The following is a 21,674-nucleotide window of genomic DNA, read 5'->3' on the forward strand; positions in this document are numbered from 1 at the left end:
GAAAGCAGAAGGTGAGGGACATCCAGAAACTTCTACAATCTCGTAAATAAACCGTCAAAATGATCTGAGGTTCAGGGACAAGACAACACCTATCTCCCACTAGTTCACATCCATGGTGTCTCTCTGATTGACCCACCTGTGACTCACTAATAAAAATCACCAGTCCAGACCTGTATATGTGTGTCCAACCCTCTCTTTCTCACATCAACCCCCCCCCAACACTTTTTTCCAACAAGTCCTCTGAACCACTAAACAAACAGGACTGTTATAAAGGTACAAGTGAGTTGATTTTAAGGAGGTGCTATATTTTGTTCCAGGAGACTATGAGGAGAAGTTTTTCAAGTTCACACTGAGCTTGTGGAACATGAAATGTAAAGCCCAAATCAACACAGTTTTGATCATTTGTGTACAATTATAAGTTTTTACTATACATCTTGGCGCCTCAGTCCTGGCCACTGATGCCTCAGGATCTCGATGGAGCCTTTCCGGGCCGGCCCTCTCTAACTAGATCAGACCCAACCCTCATAGATTTTATTAGCCAACCACTCTATTACATTACATCTCCATTTACAAACCTTAAGCAGCTCGGAGCACGGCTGGGGCTTCGACCTTGTCAAAGAGGAGAAACTCTGACCGTATTGAGTAAGAGAGTGAAAGAGAGAAAGAGAGAGAGAGGAGAGAAAAGATGGAATAAAAAAATAAAAACAGGGACCGGGCTGAAGTGTAGCAAGTGTGTTTGAGAAGATGGAGAGAGCTGGAGGACAGGGGGGAGGAGGGGGAGAAAAGGGAAAATAGAAAATCAATAAACCGGTGGGAGCAGGAGGATGAAGATTGAAGGATGATGTGAATGGGATTTGGGGGCCGGGGAGACGGTGGCGTGTGAGAGATTGCGGAGTAGCTTAGGGCACGGCCGCTGATGGCCATCGCTGAAAACGTATCGATAAAGGCGACGTGAGACGGGGGGACAGGACAGAGGCGACCAGCTCGTCTTCTGAGACATTAGGGGGGCGACGGCTTTTTTCAACTTTCCCAAAGAGACAGAATGAGTCTTCTTCTGGTATTAAGACCTGTTCATTTCCTCCCTCCACTGATCTCAAAACGTGTCTTAGGAACTCGTGAATGTGCCACTCCATCCGCCTCACTGTCTACGTGAAAGAGACGGATGATCACTTTGTCAATGATTGATCTTTTCAAGCTGCAACAAAAGAAAACAAGTTGATCTGTCTGTCCTCACTCAGAGCACAGAGTCTTGGTAAAGCCACTTCTTCAACAGACCAGAAGAAAAAGCCATTTGCTCATCGGTGATTTATTCATTTTATTTACCAGCTTGTTCCTATTGGAGTTAATACAACTGTAGTCTTTCATTGCCACACCTATCTCCACAGTGCTGCGGAGGAAGGTCTGGTCTCTCCGCACAATATCCCTAAATAGGAGAAAAACATGCTCTAGTTTTTTGGTATTTCTTTAAACCAATCACAATCGTTGTTGGTGGCAAACTCTGCAAAATAGTCTCAGGATGGAAGTAGTTTTGGTGGAAGAAAAGAAAACGCCACATACAATATGAAATGAAGTTAACTGTTGATATAATACAGTAATGTGAGCTACATAAATGAGCTGGATTCATAGTTAAACTCAATTTTCTCTTACTAGTGGATTGCCGTGTGTTTTTGGTCCATGGCAAATCCCCGCCAAGAGGTCCCAAAATGTCCCAGTAAGTAAGAGTAAATGCTGTAGACATCATTCTTTGTAAATCTTCACAATACTTCCCCGAACGAACCGAGAAGGCCTGCTTTGTTGCACAATCCAAATTTTCAGCCTGTAATGTTGCTCAGAGGTTCTGGTCAATGTGGCTTGATCTAACCGCAGAGTTTAAAGTTAACTCAAAGAAAGCAGAAGATGAGGGACATCCAGGAACTTCTACAATCTCGTAAATGAACCGTCGAAATGATCTGAGGTTCAGGGACAAGACAACACCTATCTCCCACTAGTTCAAATCCATGGTGTCTCTCTGATTGACCCACCTGTGACTCACTAATAAAAATCACCAGTCCAGACCTGTATATGTGTGTCCAACCCTCTCTTTCTCACATCAACCCCCCCCCCCCAACACTTTTTTCCAACAAGTCCTCTAAACCACATAACAAAATAGACTGTTTATTCCTAACCTCTAATGTGACCCGCGGCAGAGTTTTACGTCCTTGTATCTAAACCAGAGAGTGCAACTGTCGCCAAATAATCCTCTTACACGCCATCTTTTTCAATTCAAAATATGTCACATTGACCCCTTCAGATGAAGAACAGCGGGGAGACTTGTAAATGACTTTCCATTTGTCAGAATGAGCGATTGTAAATCGGCGGCATCCCTCTGTGATGGTGATGCATTTCCCCTGCCTCGGTCCGCACAGTGATTATAACTCTCATTTGGTTCTTATATTACATCACTGGAAAGCTTGCTAGTGCTCACGGCGTGCATTACTTACAAACTAATGTACCCCCCCAGCCCAGATACACTATCACCATGCTCTATTGTTGCCTGCTGCTCCATAATATGCCCATTATTTGCCAGCATACTGATTTTCTCGCATCATGTTTGGAAACTGAGGAATGTGTAGGCAGACATTCACAATATACATATTCACATGTACACACAAAATATATTTCTTCTCCTCCTGTCTGTCTCTTTGTCTACCCATCTCCCTCCTCTCCTCTCTATTTCAGAGGAAGAACCTAATGAATATTTCCCTTTGAGCGGGATAGTGTAAAACAAACACAAGCCTGGATCTCCTCTCCCTTTTCGGTGGTTCCTTGGAGGGAAAATGTAAGATGCATGAAAATGCTGTGAGGCTGTAGATCACATGCAGTATTAGGGCATCTGCAATGCCTCCTCTCCAGTCCTCTCTTCATCTCCTACAACCTGGCAAACACTAATGACAGAGTGCAGGGATGAGGCTGATGAGAAACAGTGAGATGCTGCTGCAAACGGGATCTCTGCAACCCTAACCGAGCTGCTGATTACTCTGCAGATGACTTATAATATAGATGCATGATGTTGGAAAAGTGAGAATATAATCCCATCGCAGAGTAAGAATGTGGAAAAGACACAGCAAGAACTAGAAATTGTTTGATGATGAAATGAGTGGGAAGATTAAGTGGAATTGTATAAAACCTTCCCACCCATAAACCCACCCAACCAATCGCAAATCAATCACAGCTGTCAATCAAATCCATTATTATAGCATCAAATAACTAAAAAAAAACAGAATTATAACGCTCCACTGCTGTCATCTAGAAATGAGAAGGCGGCTTTTGGTTACTCCTGTGTGAAATTAAAGACACATTGTTTTAAAGATGACTGCAAATTTCAAGTGATAAATCTACGGAATTATCTCCAGTACGGTACTTTGTATCTCCTTCTCAAATGCCCCTACTGTGACCCTCGGAGCTACAAAATGGTGCAAGAAAACAGCAAATGTGTGCTGGGTGAAAGACTAAAAGGCAAACTCCCAGTTTATGACAGCTTCTTCTCAACTGGGACACTATGTTAGCAACGTTGTGCAGGAAAAGTGAAAATGTTATAGAAATAGAAAAGTGACTGCAAGAAGCACTTGCATGACAAGGTTTTCATGCAGTGAGTTATATAGAATCAGGACGGGCCGTTTCACTTGGTATTCTGATTGCGAGTTTTATATAATACCTCCATGTAAACTCAGCTTGTGTTACTCTCTGCAACCCCCAAACTGCTCGCTGGTTCTACAGGGTGGCTGTTCGGTGCAGCAGGCCCCCCCGGGGCCACGCCTGGTGCATTGACTCTGATCAAAGGGGCTCCTGCGGGAAGACTACCCAGAGAGGGAGCATTCCAGCCTGGGTTTTCTGCCGGGCACAGATGGCACGCAGCAAGCCTGGAGGCCCGGGGCAGGAGCTGGTGTTGAAAATCAGAGGGATGCGGGCATGGTGTTGGGGCCGTCTGGGGAGAAGAGCCCCCTGGCTGCTGACAGTCCATCCAAATGGAGGCAATCTTAGAGCCCCTCAAGGGAATGGCTTGCAAATGTACCTTCCTACTAGCGTGCCTCTATCTTGTCCATCTGATGTATGAATGATGCCGAACAGGAGGAAGGGGGGGGGGGGGGGGGGGGGGGGGGGGGGGGGGGGGGGGGGGGGGATGATGATGTGGTGGAGGAGAGGCAGGCAATCTCTGTGTGTCCTTTGAAGCTTGTCTTATGGCTTTTCACTGTCAGGTCGCTCTCCAGGGAGACTAAGGGAATCTGGCTCTGGAAGGCATCTCTCCTCTTAAAATCCAGAGTTCATGCATCCAGTCTGGAAAGTCTCTGCATAAAGTGAGCACCTCCCAACGTAACCTGTGACATTCAGACTTTCTCTAGTACAGAGACAGTGAAATGTGAACAAGGTACATCAACATACACATAATAAATGCAGTATGGGGTTAAAGTAAAAATCTTATTTTTGTATTTTTTCCATGGCAGGAATGAGCATAGTGTGCAACCCCAGCTGGGTGCCGCTGCAGGAGCAATGGAAAAGGTGACGTCTTCTGCACAAATAAAAGTGTTGATGCAACATTTTGACCAACAAGGGCTTCACAAGGCTTTTGTTCATAAAATGATAACATTTTGGAGGCCCGAAATTCACCAAACACAGCTTTACGCCAGGAGCCATGAGAGAAATCAACACAAGTTTACTCTGTTCTTTCAACTTAATTGTTACTTCTCCACTGCACCGGCCAGGCAGAAGTCTTCCAATTTAAAGGATGATCTTTTGTAACTGCCTTCCAGAACAACACATATAAGTTTTTTTTCTGATCTTACATCTCTATTGACAAAACAATACCATTTGTCAGAGGCTTCATAAATGGTTACAAATCCCTGTGGCACTACCATGGTTAAGGTTTCACCACAATATTGACTTTAGGGTTAGGGTTAAGGAATGACTGGCGTTATGTCACGACCACATGCACTGACATGCAAGCAGAAAACAGGACACAGAGAAGGAGCGTGACTCCATTGGATGCCATTACAACACTCTATTTTTACATAGCAAATATTTGTTTGCTGCTAAATTAATGTTGTGACTGTTGAGTACAGAACTGTTGGTTGCACCAAAACAAGCAATGTCAAGACACCACATTGGGATTAATTGATAATGGGAATAATTACTTGTTGCTGCCCAACTTTATCTATCAGCCAAATATGTAGTTTAGATAATTGCAGTTAAATTGGACTTTTTTTAAGAATTATTTGTTGCCTGTCCTACAAAGAGATAAAAATTGTGGGTTCCCCAAATGTAAAATCTTTGCAATCTTGAGTGACATGTTATCAGGAATGTTGGCCACAACTAAAATAAGACCTGGGGTTTAAAAACCTGGGTTTTCCCTCTAAGTAGATGTTTTTGTGCCTGAGCTCCAGTCTTTCTGCAGAGTTCTCCGGTCAAAAGCCTATCTTTAGCCTGCTGTGTGATTGTGGCAGAGCTCTGTAGGCCTTGTTTAGTCCCCTAGTGCAGAACTAATGTGCTTCAGATCAATAGTGGCTCAGAGGCAGGGGCTAAGATGAAGTCTGTCCAACGGCAACAGAAACACGGCAACTGTGCACTCACAATGCCATCCCTTTTTTAACTTCAGACTTCCCCTGTTTAATCTGACTTTAAAAAGATCTTCAAAGCTTCAAATTAAAGTGCACAGTGGCTGCAGAAAGAAAGAAAAAACACACCCTGGGAATAGGTGCACTTTTTACTTGCTCTGATGGTTTCCAGCGTGACATATTTTCTCTCAAATGTCCACATTGATTGTTTTTTCTTCTTTTTCTTCTTTCAATTTCTGTGAGGCAATTCATGTATAGTATTCTTCAAGCTTGGTCAGAACTAAATAGCCTTATCTGTGGCTGCCTGCCGCCTTGTGTACGCTGTGTCAGAGACGATTGTTTTCGGAGGACATCACAGGCAGATGGACAGATACTGCCGTATGCCGACTCCTTGTCAATTCTCTGAGCGGCAGCATGTGCGTTCACTCTGTGTTATCAGGCGGGAGATTGATTTCTCTGTCCATCTCGTTCGCCCTTCCCTTTGTGTTTCAAAGCTCAATTTAGAGAGGCCTATGATGTATTGACGTGTGCACCGTGAATTACCCTGCTAAAAGATGCAAGCGAACAAAACATCTCCCAGAAACGGATAGGTTCTGTCCTTCCATTTGTGACGGCGGGTTGTTGCCGTTCTGGGCACGTCCTCATTGTGAGGCGACGTGTGGTGCCTCTCAGAGGTGAGGCTAATGTTTGGCAGCCGAATGTCTGACTGCAACAGCACTAACTAGATCATGTCGCACTAAAATAGGATGTCAATGGTGACTAATAAGAAAGTATTTGCCTCGTGGTGAAGCTTTTTTTGGTGTGGCTCTATTCACCTTGCAAGCACATTCATCACTGAGCAACACAATAAGCGAACAAACACCATCACTCTCTACAGCAGGAACCCACCATGCACCCCCCCCCCCCCCACACACACACACACACACACACTCTCTCTTTATCCTCTCTCCCTCCATAAACCTGGGCCTTTATTTCATTACCTCGACAGGTCGTTTGTAGGCCTGAATGCTGCACATCTAATTAAGAAACTTGCTTAATTAAAAAAGAGGCAATAAGCCCTTTAATGGTGATGAAAAATAATGACTGTCAGTGAGGGAGCCAATAATGACCAAATGAAAAACTTATGCTTGTACTTAGACTGCCGTCTGCTTCAACTGCAGCCCGGACCTGCAGAACGCTCAGCCAGCCGCCATTGTTGTTTGGTCATGAGGACAAATGGGATAGTTAGTGGCTGTTATAGATGTGGCAGTAAAAGCTACCGTGGCCGTATTAGCTCTGCTGCCTCACCCATCAAGAGCCCAGCAGAACATCAGCCGCTAAAGGCCTCGAGGAGAGGAGGCTTGTCTCCAGAATACAGAGGAGCGTGCAGCTAAATGCCAGTGGGCTACAGTCATTTATCTCTCCATAATGTTTCACGGCTATTATTATGCTCGTTCAGCCCCTCTGATGTAGAGATTTGAGAGTTCATTGGTGTCAGATGGTTGTAATGTTGTCAACTGTTGAGTTTTTGATGCTAATTGTCAAACGTTTGACCTTAAACACACTGGAAGATATTTAAAACCCTGTGAAAAAGACTTGCAGGCTTAACGACTGAGTTTTGGAGACCACAGTAGTCTACATTCAGATTTCAGTCTCCAATAGTCTGAAAATATAAAGGTCCAAGACGTAGTAGTGAAAATATGGAAAGCTGTGGCTGAGGGGCAGGTGTGTATACTGGGTAGCTGATTGGGCAATTAGGAGCAGGTGTGCAGGTGTGTGTGGAGATCTTGATGTGAAACGTGGGAATATTTTGACATGTTACAGTAAGAAAAGCACTGGTGTGAAGATTAAAATCGATGATGGCTGGAATCCATTTAGTTGCTTCAGTTTCAGGGTCCTGGTTTTGTTCATGCTGGCTCACTGTCACAGTTTACTGGAATCCCTGTATTATTCGTTCATTTGTTTTTCAAAATAAAGGCATGAAGCAAAAGAAGCAAAAGTGACTTGTTTTCTGACAGGTCGTTTTCAAAACCAAAATGAAATAACGAAAAAAGACTGGTTTTCCAATTTCCGAATTTGTGCTCAAACGTAAAATGGGGGGGGGGAAATAAACTAGGTTTTTATCCAATTTTGATATTTTATTAAACTGCTGCAAATAGTGGGACCCAGAAGTGATCTCTACAGGACGCTACATCCATGTATCAGAGGGTCCGCTATTAAACTATTAAAAAAGAAGTGACATTAATGAAAATAAATCAGGAAACACCATGATTTACTTAGACTCTAATCTAACAGAGCCCTCATTAATGTTGTTAGTAACTCCTGTGCTTTTCCTACTGACCAGTTAAAAATGAGGAGAGGCCTGTGAGGAGAGAGATTATTGACCAGCCTTTCTGTCAACATTTACTCTTCACGTGTCGTTGCATGGTTGCTGTTTAGCAGAAGCTACATAACCTCTCTAGAAACGATTTACATTATTTAGATGTTGGAACTGGATGTTACATCAATACCATCAATGTAAAACCATGAAAACACTCCATTACAGGTAAAACACCTGGATTCTAACTTGAGCAATAGTACAAAAGTATTATCAGCTTAAATTATCAAAGTAAAATTACTTGTTTGGTACCTGTGACTTATTATTAAATTGGTAATACTGATGCAGCAATGTGTAAGTAGCTGCTGGAGGTGGAGCTAGTATGAACTTACAGTTATCTAGTTTATTTCCCCCTGAAATGTAGTGGAGCAGAAACATAAAGTAGCAGAAATTGGAAATACTCAAAAAAACTACAAGTGTCAAGACTGCCAGTTACGCACAAAAAGAAGAGAATTAAATGCACAAAGTTCATCGCCCGTCTTTTTCACATTGTGAGAGAGTTATTTGGTAAATTGTGCCTTTCAGGAGAGCCATCATAACTCGGTAGAGCGCCATAACTTTTGCTGTGTGCTATGTGCTGTTATAAATACCAGCAGCGAGGCTTGTGAATGCATGTAAATACCTTCATGAATGCTAATAGCACATTTACAATACAAAGCAGCGCGTTCAAGAAGCTGAAGGAGCTCGAACATAATGCGTTTGCTACATAACAGATGGTTGCGTCGGGCTGTAAATTTCCTCACACAAGGCCAGCAACTCTGCCACGATGTGACCCGGGCGGCGAGCAGAATGGGGAGAGGGAAGGTGGAGGACGAAGTCAAGGATGAGTGTGCTCTTTGCTCTGTTTAGGCCGAGCTGTGATTGCTGGGCTCTCGTTCAACAGCGTTGTTTGTTGCTGCAGTGAAGCGATAATCAATGCCTGTCTATCAGCATGAGGGAGAGACTTTCTGAAGCTCAGTGGGGGAAGAAAGAAATTTGTAAAGAGCAGCGGTCAGGGATAGCGTTGACAGTGAAATGGCAGCAAAGGTCACAAGCTTTTCAGGCATGGGAGACAAGTCACAGTTCCTTTTTTAACCCAGACCTTGGTGATGAGAGTGAGCACAGTTTCTTACATCATGATTGGAGAAAAGAATTCACCTTGTGATTCGCTGTGAACAGAACACACTCTTCAGTCACGCAACGCAACGTTTCTTATTTCATCCAAAGCCGTCTCTGCAGCACAGCTACTTTGTTTATTGTGTTGATTCAATGAACTTAAATTAGATGAGACACATTCATTGCTGCAGGACAGGACAAAAGCTCTCCAGAGTAGAAACACTGACTGGAGCTTCAACTGAAGAAAAAAGGAAAAAGAAAATCCTCACGCTTCAAGGTTGCTTTTCCCTTCTCATGTAAAATGGCTTGTCATTATTAAATCAGATCAGATTGTGTTTGCATCTGAAGTTATAGAAGGGTTTTATTCAGGGTTTGAAGTAAAGTTTCATCTCATTTAACACATTTGCTGCCAGTGTTACTTGTTGGTCTCATATCTAATCAAGCACCTGAGTCACTTTTATGTGAAAATATTGAAAATCTAAAAAATCCAAGTAGGTCGGACCTGGTTAAATTTCACTTTCAGATTCATGTAAAAGCTGCATCAGCATGAGGGATTAAATTAAAGGGAAACTATGCAGTTTGACTTTCTTTCGGGTTGAATATCAAGTGGTCTGATATGTCTCGCAATGTAACAAATTGCTTAATGTCACTGCACACACAGGCCTACACACCCCCATTCAGGAACCGACTAGCTATAAGAACAAGGTAGCAATGGAGTTTTTCACACGATTGTCATGGCTGACACAAGTCAGACACACGTAAACAGAGGAGCTGCCAAATATTCCAAAGCTGTGGGGGGGGCTCTAGAAAGAAACCTGCCAGCAAAAAGCAAAGAAGTGGCCAAAACTGCATAGCGCCCCTTTAAATGTAACATATGCACAAAGGAAATTAAACAAGTTCAACCAAACATCAAAGCACTGAGAATGAACCAAAGTTGATATGGATATTGTCAAATCAGTCTTTAATAAGATTTATTTCACTCTTAAGACAAAAGGAACAAACCAGACTAAGAGTGTACTGTCATGCTAGTGGCTCTGTGAGACTGAATTTATGTTGTTGGATGATCACATTGGATGAAAAGTTTGGAGTTTTATTACAATTAATCCTGAGTGAGCAAGACTGTCTGCATTAAATCTTATCGCAATCCAATCAGGAGTTGTTGAGCAGTTTCACTCAAAACCACAAACGTTAGCATCAGTCCGGGGATCATCGTAGTCAGCTGGGTTTATTGTCTGGGAGGCCATGAATGTCTTTACAACATTTCATGACAAACAATCCAATAGTTGTTGAGATATAGCTAGTCTGGACCAATAGAACAGCCAACTGCCAACGTGCCAACTGAATATCTAACAAATTACTTTGCAGACAGTGTGATGTCTCACCATTCTTGGCTTGTCCTCCGCTGGACGCACATTTTAACCATCAGGGATGAAATTTATGAGAACTTGTCAGAGGAATTGCGCTCCATGCTTACAATAATAATAATTCATCAACAAAATAGGTTGCAAAATCCTTCAGTGATACTGTTTTCCAGCGGGACACCGATGCACAAGGCATCCTTTAGCGTCTGTATGGAACCCACCGGGCAGAGCAGTTGCATCATGTAGTATGAGGAGCGACAATGGCAGTAATTAAGACCAAAAGTCATGGGGGGGTGGCATTAGCTCAACTTGGCTTGGGAACCAAAGGGTTGCTGGTTCAATTACTCGCACAGACCAAGTATGAAGTGCTGACTGAAGCTGGAGCGGTGCCAGTTCAGCTCGGGTGCTTTTAATGGGCAGCAACACCATGTAAAGATGTATTTTCCTTTAGTAAAGTATGTCCTCTTCTTTTGTGTTAGGAGGGAGGACATTAACACAGGAGACGGGGGCTCGTGTCCCCTTCATGTCTCGTGTGTCACTTGAACATACATCTTTTAACCCCACACACAATATTTTCCTAACCCCAACTAAGTGGTTTCACCCTGCACGTTGAAAAGTGAAGGGGTCAAGCATATGTTGGCAAGGCATTGGCTACTAAATATCATGCAAGCATTAGCTCTTTGTGTTCCATGTCTGAATAACAGACTCCTATATGTGTGGCTGATTGACATAAAGCTATTACTTAAATATGTGAAGTTGGCAACGTTATGTTTTCAAGGAGCTTAGGTCTCATTTCTATTCCGCACCGCACCACGATGTGACCTGCCTACTCTGTCTTCCTTTCTTTGTGATAAACGGAGAGTTTCACACGGTGCTCTCAGTGTTTGAGCGTCTGATGAACGCATGGACGATGTAGCGTTAATGGGTTTGTGAGTGCTGTTTTAATTTCCCATGTGGAGGCCAGGGGAGCCCGTCCTCCTGACCCTGGCGTGTGTCGGATAGCCCTTCCAGAGCTCAGCAGAGAAAAACGGCCTTATTAGCCCAGTTCATTAAAATCATTAATAGTCATGAAATGAGAGGCACCAGAGTCCAAAAGGCTTAATGCTCTATCCATATTAATTAGACGCCCACAAATCTAAAGTGAGGGAAAGCGGGGCTGCTGCTGCAGAACGCACACACTTGCGCACACACATACACACATTTTAGCAACCTGCCTACTGTGGCGTAACCTCCTCACACCCCTCACGCTTCCCTCGGCTGTCACCGTCGCTACCCTCCTGTTACTACTCCCGATTAAATTCCGTTTTAATTAAAACTGATCACATTAAGAAACTGATGTGGTTAATTAACTGGACTCTGGTGGAAGTGGCTTCCTCCACATCTGACGGCTGCATTGTAAAACACTTTCTGTCGAGGGGAGCAGGGCAGCATGTCATACCACCATCGGCACCCCCACTGTCTTCCACCCTCACTCCCCTTCCCCCTCTTCACACCATCCATATTTCTCTTTAAATTCACTGCAATACTCCCCTGTCTTCACAAGTCATTAAAATCATTTTCAGGCCCCAAGACTCTTAATTCACGGGAAAATCTCCCAACCTGGTGACTGCATCTGCTGCAATTTCTTTTTTGAAAGTATTTCATGAAATGTCTGCATCTTTACTTTCTACTCTTCAATACTCAGTATGGCTCTTTAGTCAATCTAGTAACGTCTAGTTTCAGCTGTAGGAAACTACAATTTAAAAAATGTGTTTTCTTCTATTTGCACAAAATGAAGTTAATTTGTAAACACCAAATTCTTTTTTTTGTGTGGTCAAATGTTTTTTTTTAATTTGACAAACTTAATCAGCAGCAATTTATAGGTAACAGAGCATACATGACCCCCCCCCCCACGCCAGAAATGAAAATAAAAATGAGATGGTATGTATGGATGTAGGACAGTGTATGTATGTACGCAAAACAATATCAGCCCACCCTCCCCAGGACCCCGTGGCCTGGCAACTGTAGTAACACACACATTCAGCTATCTAGCACCATTGATGCGGGCTGTTGAAAGTCCCATATAAACTAGGTGAAGAAAAATATTTTCTTTGCAGCTGAGAGCCCAGCAAGGACTATCCTTTTCTGACATTTAGAAATCCGGAGTGAAGAAGTGTCATTCCCTGGCAGAACTGGTGTTGTTGTGGGAACTGTCCCAGAAATGAATGTTGTCAGTTCTGAGGCAACATTTTGCCAAAACCATGCAACGGGGGGTTCTCCCAAAACATATGAAGAAATGTGCCCATGGTCTTTAACAAACACAACGTGCATGAAGCATCAACGATGATTTTCTTAACTGTACGTACACACCGCGGCCGACTTGAGCTTCAAAGTTGCCGGAAATCATTAATTTTCAGTGGAAGCCGGCTTCTCTCAGCTGCGAGATGCGGCAAATCCATTGGCGTCGCATTTGGCCGTGTTGAGCGTGTTAAGCGTCAAGAAGAACGTTGAAACTGGGTCAACTTTATGGTAATGAGCTTTGACGTGTTTAAGCTGCAAACGACCAGCAACCAATCGGATAGACGTCCTTTGCGCTGGCTGATTCAAGAGAAACATGCGAGCGAATACAGAATGCTGCTAGGTCAGAGCGACCAAAGCGGCCAAAGCGTCAAAAGCCTCCTCATACTTTCTGACAACGTCCTTGACAAGGTGGCCAGAGCTTCTTTTGCAACTCAAGTCGACAGCGGTGTGTACATACAGTTTGACACAGGGGGGTCGAGGGGGCCATTTAAGTCCTGTGGACAAAATTATAGTTTTGACGGATTTGCTGGTTGGGATTTTTATAATGCCAATTTACCATTATTCCATACATTGCTCTGGTCAAAATCCAGCTCTAGCCCTGATAAATCCCTTCTCCATACTCTGTCCAGTGGAAGTGCCTGGTGTGAGGCTTCCCTTACAAACTGATATAAGGTGGATACCATTAGCCTGGTCCTACCAGACTCTCCTACATTTCATTTGTATAGAGTCAAGCCACTCTCCATTGACAAGTGTTACTTTCCTTGAAGGTGGGTACTCTGTTGAACTATTGGATCTGCCCAGAGCCACTCTGGTAGCCTGGCTCCACCCTCCTACGTATACTGGTAGGACCAGGCTAACAAGAGGGTAGATAACAAAAACAATTGGCTTAGCATTCCTTGCGTTAGCCTTAGCCAACTTCTTCACCATTAACTGAGCGAGCTGGGAAATCAAACTTTTTCCAACCCCGTGAGGAGGAGGGCCACAACATCATGGCCACCAATAAAACTCAGCAAAGACTGCTCGGGCTTTAACTTCTGGATATTCGGCAGCGTTGCCACAACGGATTGCATGTAAGCTTACAGAACCTCAACGTCATCGTTCTCAGCCACTCCCTCTGTTAGCTGATTGGACCGGTTGAAATTTGATCGGAGAAAACCCAAGAATATACCACAAACCCAGACGTGGTACTAAAGGAAAATGAAAAGCAGGTGTGCAGGCAAAGGGTGCGCTGCCATGGTATGAGGACAGAAAACGGGCTGTTGTAGGTGGAGTGTACCGCCCAGAAAGAAGAAAGAAGAAGCCAGGAGAAAGAAACCGCCATATACCAGCCGTAAAAAAAAACTGGGACTGCGGGGGACTGTGGGCAACATCTAAGGTAAGATAGCCGTATGATCCGTGGTAAAACGGATATAGCCGCACAGTCAAAAAAAATCCCCAAACCTGCTTTATTAACTTTAGTTTTAGAGAATGCAAAAAGATCGTAGGCAGAGGTCCATATTAAACCAGCGATTGGTGGAGGTCAACCCTCCGCTTCCGAGGAGCTGCTGCTGCAGTCCCCAGACGCGCCCGTCTCTGGAGCCCGTCGGTTGCTGTCCCACGTAGACATCGGCCGGGAGTTAAGGAAGTCTTCAGCTACACAGGAATGATTAAAAACACGGTAATCCGATCCGTTTTTAAATTTTAGACTTGCGGGGTACAGTAGGAAAAATGCCTCTCTTCCATGCTGTGTCCTTCGCTCTGCCAAAAGCTTGTCGCCGTTTCATTGAAGGGATACTGTCGTCTGCAGTCACAGTTTTGCCTTCAATGGTGACCATGTCCTTCTTTGAGGCTCGGAGAACAGCCTGGCGGGACGTGTAACGGAGGGTGTTGTAAATAAGAGTACGGGGTTGAATAACCACTGTAAATTTGTTGAACCCGCATGATTTCCAGCTGTTCGGTCTGGAGGGACGGGAACCACTCAGGCACAAGTCGTGTTAGAAACTGCACAGCGTTCAATCCCTCTGTCCTGTCCTGTCTCTGTCCTGTGTGTAAGTTGCAACGCCAGCTCCGGTCTTCCATGTCCGCCATTTTAAGTTCAAGGCTGCCCATAGTCCACTTCCGCCTTTGAACTGTCTTAAACAGCAACTTTTAAGGTCAACATTTCAGCTTTGCTAGTTCAGGTCGGATGACATCCAGCTTACTGTCTGTGCCCTTGGCCAACTCATTCAGCTGTGTTTCTCCATCACTGTGTCTGTGATGGAGCCAAGCTCGCCACCGTGTTGCCCTATATTTGTCTTTGCAGAGGCTCCACTTGTATTGTTTCTCCTCACAGAGTTGACCATACCTATTCCTAAAAGCTGAACACTGTTGAGGCGACGAAGAAAGTCAAACTTAATGGGATAAATTAGTCAAGAAGGTGAGAGCCAAAATCCAAAGCTGGTCCAGCCGGCCACGTGACTCACCTTTTCACCAAATTCGCTAATGAGCTTACTACCTGTTACTGACTTTAAAGATGAAATAGGTTATTTATCTGCTTAACAAATACAATCTTAATTGTGCATAGTGTCAAAGTGTTCGGGAAGGTTTCAGGGAATTTAAAACAAGTTCATAACACATTGTGGCTTGTTCAGGGAGCCTGGAAATTACAGTAAGAGCTTTCAAAGCAATTACACGGAGGGTAGTGTTCAGTTCCTGAAAATGAGGAGTTTTACTAACAAATACACAGAGTAAGTGTGTAGTGGTGTGTAGAAATGTGGAAGTTTCCAAAAAAAATGCACAGAGCCAGTGTGTAGTTTACATGACTGGGAAAGGTGGAGTTTTTTTCCCAGCAAGTACGGCTCGTGTTATGCATGTTTAGAAAGTTTGAATTCTTGCAAACAGTAAAGTCATACTAAAGTGTCTGGTGCTGAGCTTCAGCATTTGATTAAACCTTGATGATATATGATAGTGCCAGTAAAATATTGCTGATTGTACCTTTAAATGAGACAGAACAAGGCTAATCCCTGCATGATATAAAGAAAACGAGTAGATGGTAGATTCTTTATGGGACTCAAGAACAGTCTAAATAGCAGGCCAAGATGAATTTTTCAGTGTTGGCTCAACACTCTTCCCCTTCTTGGTCTTCAATGGATACTTTTTATATTTCATGTCCATCCTTTTCACCTTCGACACCCCTCTTCTTCTTCCTTTCCTCTTCCCTTTTACTTTTCCTTCTTTTCTTCCCTGTCTCCTCTTTGTCCGTCTTCCCCCCCTCTCGTCAGCGCCTCCCTGTCTTTCGCGCTGGCCTCCGACTACACAGCGCTCTTGCTAGCAGTTAGAAGTTATGGCTTGTGGCTGGTGAGCTGACAGCGCTACAGCGGAGGGCGAGATAAGGCTGTGACCTCTCTGGCCGGAGAGGATGAGATGAATACATTTACTCCCTTTGTGATGGGAGGCTGGGGCGGGAGGAGTGGAGGCAGAGGATGGGGAGAGTCGATGTGTGTCGTCCCTCGGCACCTCGCCCCACCAACTACATCTGCTGTATCTGTAACAAGGGTTTCAGACAGCGAAATGGGGCGGAGGAAAGGGGGATGGGAGGGGCAGGGGGATGGAGGAGGAAATGGAGGGGTTATGTGGTTGGTGTGTGTGTGTGTAGTATGAGTGTGTATCGTGTCGTCTTTTTCCCCAAGGCCTGATATTGGATGATGTCCCAAAATCAAGGCCTCCTGCCATGAGACAACGATTCATCACCCTGAAAATATGTGTGTGTGTGTGTGTGTGTGTGTGTGTGTGTGTGTGTGTGTGTGTGTGTGTGTGTGTGTGTGTGTGTGTGTGTAAGCATGAGTGAAAGTATCTGTGTGGACAGTACTAAATGTGCGTGCATGCCCATATCTTTTACAATCTGTCTACATCTCTTTTGCCTTTTTTGATTTTTCTGTGCACACGTTCTATAAGTACGTTTTAGCATCTACTTCTACTTTATTTTTAAGATCTTTACTTGGAATAAACTCATTTAACACTTAAAAAACACATACAGGACAAAGATGTGATAATAACTTTTGCAAGGTCTCTTGTTTTTTAAAATTATTTCATCAAGGAGAAAAGGAGAGGTGAAGTGATTGACAGGAAGCAGAGTAATATAACGCTACACAGTCAAGATGGAGTTTTTGAAGACAATTGTTTAGCTCAGTTGACGGGTTTTTGATACTGAACAAGAAGGGAAAACAGCAGATGTCATCTTCTGAAGAAGGAAAAACAAGCTGACCTGAAAACGAACACTTTTACATTATCTTTGCCCATTAGTTGCAAACTGCCTATACTTTGCATTTGATCATCTTCAGAAGCATACCAGATGCTAAACGCTGATCTGTTCATTTTAGCACACAATGAAAGGCTTTGCAGAGACTTGAAACTTGCTCGAGAAACAGTTGATAAACCATTATGTTCACAGTGAGCATTTCTCCTTAAAGGTGCATTCAAGGACACTCAGTTAACAGCATTGTACTGATGATCTATTTGTAGAATAACCAAACCAAGAAGACAAACATGATGAAAAATAATAGGATAATATGAATGTCTGCACACCTGCATTATAAAGGTTATGTTTTTTTTTGTACTGAAATCTCAGTTGAATCATCCTTGAGTCCACTGACAGAGAGTCTTCTTAACTGTTACAGCTCACAGCTTTATGTCTATGCAATGACCAGCTCACTGAAATCAAATGAAATCAATAATCTCTGCCTGCTTTGAAACTGTTTGTTAAAATATGAGAAACAGCCATAACAGGCAGCACCACAGAGGAGGTGTGTGGGGGGGAAGGAGGATGTTAGCCAGGCTGGCATCAATCATGGGCAACACCTCTCACGAGTACACGAGTCTGAGTTCCCTGAGCAGCTCCTTCAGCGGCAGACTGCTTCACCCTCAGTGCAAGTAGCAGCGCTGCCGCAGCTCCTTTATTCCAGCAGCAGTCCGACTCTTTAATGCAACATCAGAATGAAGCTGTTTCTGCAATATGAGCATCACTGGACACTGTTCTGCACAATGCACATTTATTTATTCATCGCTCTTTGTTACATCCAACTATGCAATATGTCATTTCTATTCATCTGTATATCTGTGTTTGTATACTGTCTGTTTATGTAAGTGTTTATTGTGTAAATTTGTTTTTTTTATTATTATTTTTATAGCTAGTTCTATTTTTTCAAATTCTTATACTTTATGTACATTTTATCCTGTCTACTTAATGGGTATTTGTGTTATTCTGATGTGCATGTAAAAACCTTTATTTTGAGCTGCTGTAGCACAGGAATTTCCCCAGTGTGATATTAATAAAGTCTATCTTATCTTATCTTTCTTTAAGTGTTGACATGATCAATACACAATCTCTATTTCATCTAAATTTTTAATTTAAGCTATTCAATTTGAGATTTTTGAGGTTTATTTTTTCTACCGTTACAGGCAGCCAGTGGTTTCCATTCATTTGTAAACCTTTATTTAACTTTATGGTGACCCACTAAAAGATGCATCATCTGCACATTTAGCATATGCCAATGTGTCATGAGTAGTTCTTCCAAATCTTTTCATTCTTCATTTGTTTTCCATTTTAATTACTTTTAGAGGTCTGACGAGGTACAAGTATCACATTTTTTCACAAGAAAAAAAGCAAAAATTTGACAAACATCAGAAAAGATCACTTTTTTCATTTCATCAAGTATCTTTTGTCTCTTCTCTTAAGACCTCTCTGGTTTAGCTTGCGACCCCTTAGATGGGTCCCTACCCCAGGTTGGGAAACATTGAATCAGCAAACTGTTAGTCCGGCATTGCATGACCACCCTCCACAGCGCCGCGAAGAAAGGTCTGGTGAGTCCACACAGCATTCTGAGATAGGAGAAAAACATGCTCTGGTTTATTGGCACGTCTTTAAACCAAAGAAAGAAATAATTTATCAAATAAATCATAAATAGCATGTGACTCGTTTAGACCCCTCAAAAAAATGGAACGGAGAATTGATAATAACTGGCATCAAAAGGAAGAATCAGAATTGTTAGACTCAAAATGATATCCAACCCTATTCATTTCTGTGGTACTGCTGTTTTACGGCAGATTGTTTTTTAATAGTCTGCGCCACATTGACTTGCAGCATAATTCTGCCAAGAGATTTTTCATATCACATGGAAATGAATTAACGTGACTGGATGCTTGAAAACTAAACAAAATATTTTCTTAAAACACAGCATAAATACAGCACTGAAACATGCACAACCACAGGTACAGGATTCTCCTTTTGTCTTTGTACGAGTGTGTTGTATTGTGTGTGTCCACCAAGGGCATCATTTATCCAGCAGACCAGAGGCAAAAACAACCTGCTGCCAGTATTGATGGTCCTGCAGCACCTGTGTGGATTGGGTTCAGAGGTCGCCAGTCTCAGGCAATCAGGAGTAAATGGAGCCTGTGTAACACTAGACAAACGGCTAAGAGCATCAGATCAAAGCCAAGGCCGGCATGCTGTGTGCGTCGCTGTATATGTGTGTGTGTGTATATTACTGCAATACTCAACCTCCCTTATTTCACTGAGCCTTTAACAGGATTAATTCTTGTTTATTTCCAAGCGTCTGACCTTCCTGATGATCCATTTATCCTTACTTCTCCAAATGACTGCAAACCTCACCACAAAAACACAGCTTATTTTTTTTTTTAAACTAAATTAAACGACTGCCGGGTGAGCCACTCAGCAGCCAAAACACATTTAAAATCCTTTCATCCCATTAGTAGGGTTTAACACTTTCAGCTCCTACAGTCAGCCTCGTCCCCTGTTCATCTGCAGACTAATCCAACACAGTTTTATTGTCTTATTGACTCTCCGAGCCTGAACGCCAAGAATCAAAACAGCTTGTGGGAAGCGCCACGAAGGCAAGCTGATGAATTCGGCATCTGGGAGCGGGGCGAGTTGAGGAGGTGTCTCCTCGACTCAGGAAGGAAGACAGATATCAAAGAGGTATTAAACGCACTGATCCGTCTTGCCTTAATTCACTCTTACATCATCATAAAACATCATCCAATTTACCAGCACTGTCAGAGAGGAACCATAACACCTTTGCATAATGCAGCGTCTTCACTATGCTAATTCTCCCTCAACTCAACCATATACAAGGACCCTTTTTCGTGTTTAGGCTTATTCCACCTCACTATTGTGTGTGCATGAGTGCATGAAACCATGCTAACACGTCAATGACTGTGAAAGATTATGGAGGTAAATGAGGCTCTCCAAAGCCCTCCAAGCGCTCCACACAGCGCTGCAGCAATACCGCAGGGTATCACTGGAAGAGCAATAGAAACACATTACTGCCGAAATCACATTGCAACTGAGGGGTGTAAGTTACCGGGGAAATGGATGGAGCACACAGGGGGAGAGGTGGGATTGGTGGAGGTGAGCCTCTACAATTAGCTTTGACACTTGGGATCTCTTTTTAATTGTGTGGCTGTGTGAAATATGGAGGATGACTTGATTAAATTCTGCGTCGGTTGGATTCTGATGCAAAGCAGAGCGCACTGTGAAATCACGCCTGGTGCATTTGTAAGTTCAAGTGTGTTAAAGGGAGAAAATGCTCCTTCAGAACTTCTGACACTGTTTCATATCATCAATCTGTGGATTTCTGTGATGAGCAGGACACTTTTTAACCTGACACGTCAGATGGTTTGTTATACAGAACCATGTGAGAAGCCATTTTTGGAAACTGTTCTGAAAAGGGCCAAGAGTATATTGCTGCAGCCTGCAGCGTCCCATGTCATCCGTCCCGTCTCATACGGTCTCGTCTCATGCGGGGGCGTGTCCAACGGTAAATCCAGAGGGTCAAAAATGCAAAATCGCGAATATTTTTTTAAAAATTCATTTATATGATTGCCGTTAACGGCAATCATACAAATGAATAAAATATGTTTTTTTTTTAACTAAACATGTCTGTAAGATAAATGCAGACTATCATACTGATGAATAAAAACACTTAAAATATATGTTCGTCTATAAAATAAATGCAGATTAGAAAATTCAATCGCATCCTGGCCCAAGACCGTGGCAGCAGAGATACACAGTCGAGGACGGGTCCCAGAGACCCGAAGGCCGAGGCCGCGGTAGTAGAAAAATACAACCGCATACTGCCCCGGGTCCCAGAGACCCGACAACATTCTACCCCGGGTCCCAGAGACCCGACAGCATTCTGTCCCGGGTCCCAGAGAACCGACAGCATTCTACCCCGGGTCCCAGAGACCCGACAGCATTCTGTCCCGGGTCCCAGAACACCGACAGCCGAGGCCGACAGTCACTCTCGCCATGCTGATAAGCAGTTGTATTTGCAGCAATGTCCCAGTGAAGTGTGAAAACAATATAGAATTGTTAAGGGTGTAGTAGGACCCGGACACAGAACGACAACAAGAGGGAGTGATGTAACTCAAAATGGGATTTATTCTGATGCCAGAATAAACAAACACAAGACAAGAACAGACAAAAATCCAGACACGGAGGGTGATGTGGGAGATGAGGGAGATCAGGGAGATCCAAGACAACGCGAGAGGGAACAGGAACGCTGTGGCAAACACAAGTGAGTACAAGAGCAAGGCAACGGAATACCAACAGCTGTAGTACAAGACCATACCACGTGAAAGTAGGTAACGAACTGGCGCGAAGAGGTGGTCGGCCCAGGTTTAAGTACAGATGGAATGGTGATGATGATGATGCTCAGCTGTGTAGGAGTGGTGATGATGATTATGCTCAGCTGTGTAGTCAGACGGAGGAGGGGGTGAGTGGAAACTCCTCTCATGGGACCGGATAGGAGCGCCCTCTGGCGGCCGATGAAAACACAGACAGACAAACAGGAAAAACAACATCAAGGAAGACAGCGGACCCATAACAAGAATAGGCCTATACAATTAAAAAGTATTGGAAAGCTTGTAACATGTTTATTTTTGTAGTCTTGTTGATGTGTGCAGATCGTGGATTGTTATCCCTGACGGCTGCGTCGCTGATGCAGGTTTCATCAGATG

General features: G+C 43.5%; 1 long non-coding RNA gene across 1 annotated transcript in view; it reads left to right on the top strand.

The window, feature by feature from the left end:
- Positions 1–15,524: 15,524 nt before the first annotated feature.
- LOC116689467 (uncharacterized) overlaps positions 15,525–21,674 on the top strand; it is a 21,946-nt gene continuing 15,796 nt past the window's right edge. Inside the window, exon 1 of the long non-coding RNA XR_004331996.1 lies at positions 15,525–15,538. This is a non-coding gene — a long non-coding RNA (uncharacterized LOC116689467). The remainder of the gene's footprint in view (positions 15,539–21,674) is intronic.

Source organism: Etheostoma spectabile, chromosome 1, assembly GCF_008692095.1.
Source record: "Etheostoma spectabile isolate EspeVRDwgs_2016 chromosome 1, UIUC_Espe_1.0, whole genome shotgun sequence".
NCBI lineage: Eukaryota > Metazoa > Chordata > Actinopteri > Perciformes > Percidae > Etheostoma > Etheostoma spectabile.